The sequence below is a fragment of the Nicotiana attenuata genome, unplaced genomic scaffold (genome assembly GCF_001879085.1).
Source record: "Nicotiana attenuata strain UT unplaced genomic scaffold, NIATTr2, whole genome shotgun sequence".
Taxonomy (NCBI): domain Eukaryota; kingdom Viridiplantae; phylum Streptophyta; class Magnoliopsida; order Solanales; family Solanaceae; genus Nicotiana; species Nicotiana attenuata.
This window is the reverse complement of record NW_017671189.1, coordinates 201300-201814: the sequence shown is the minus strand read 5'-3', so window position 1 is coordinate 201814 and position 515 is coordinate 201300.

Genomic DNA, 515 nt, shown 5'->3' with positions numbered 1-515 from the left:
AAGTAAAGTTAATTATAATAAACCAAACCTAACGAAAATAACGAATACAACAACGAACACTAAAATAGAGAATCTAATATGTACAGTCATCCAGATAATCCAAAAAAATGTAGGGCGCACCCCCACGAATAAGAGATGGCATTGTCCCCAATGCCAACTACACAAATAAGCACAAAAGATCAATGAAAGGATATAGAAGAGCTCCCTAGGCCTGGTCCGTCTGCATGGGATCCTCAGTGGTCCCCTGATCCTCTGTATGGGCGGGAACCTCAGACTGGTTCCCAGCCTGCTGCTGCTCTGCTTCTGGGACAGTGGCCTGCTCCTGGATCGGCTGAATATCGGGTGCATCACTGGAGGGAATCGCCTGAGTCTCTGGAAGCTCAATCACTACACCCTCTGTACTGGGAAGCTTCCTCTTCTTCCATGGAGGCTGGGTGCCTGCTCCTGCTATGGCTCTGGTGCTGCTGCTGGAGGAGCTGAATCCTCAAATAACAAGTCTAAAGGCATCTGATCTG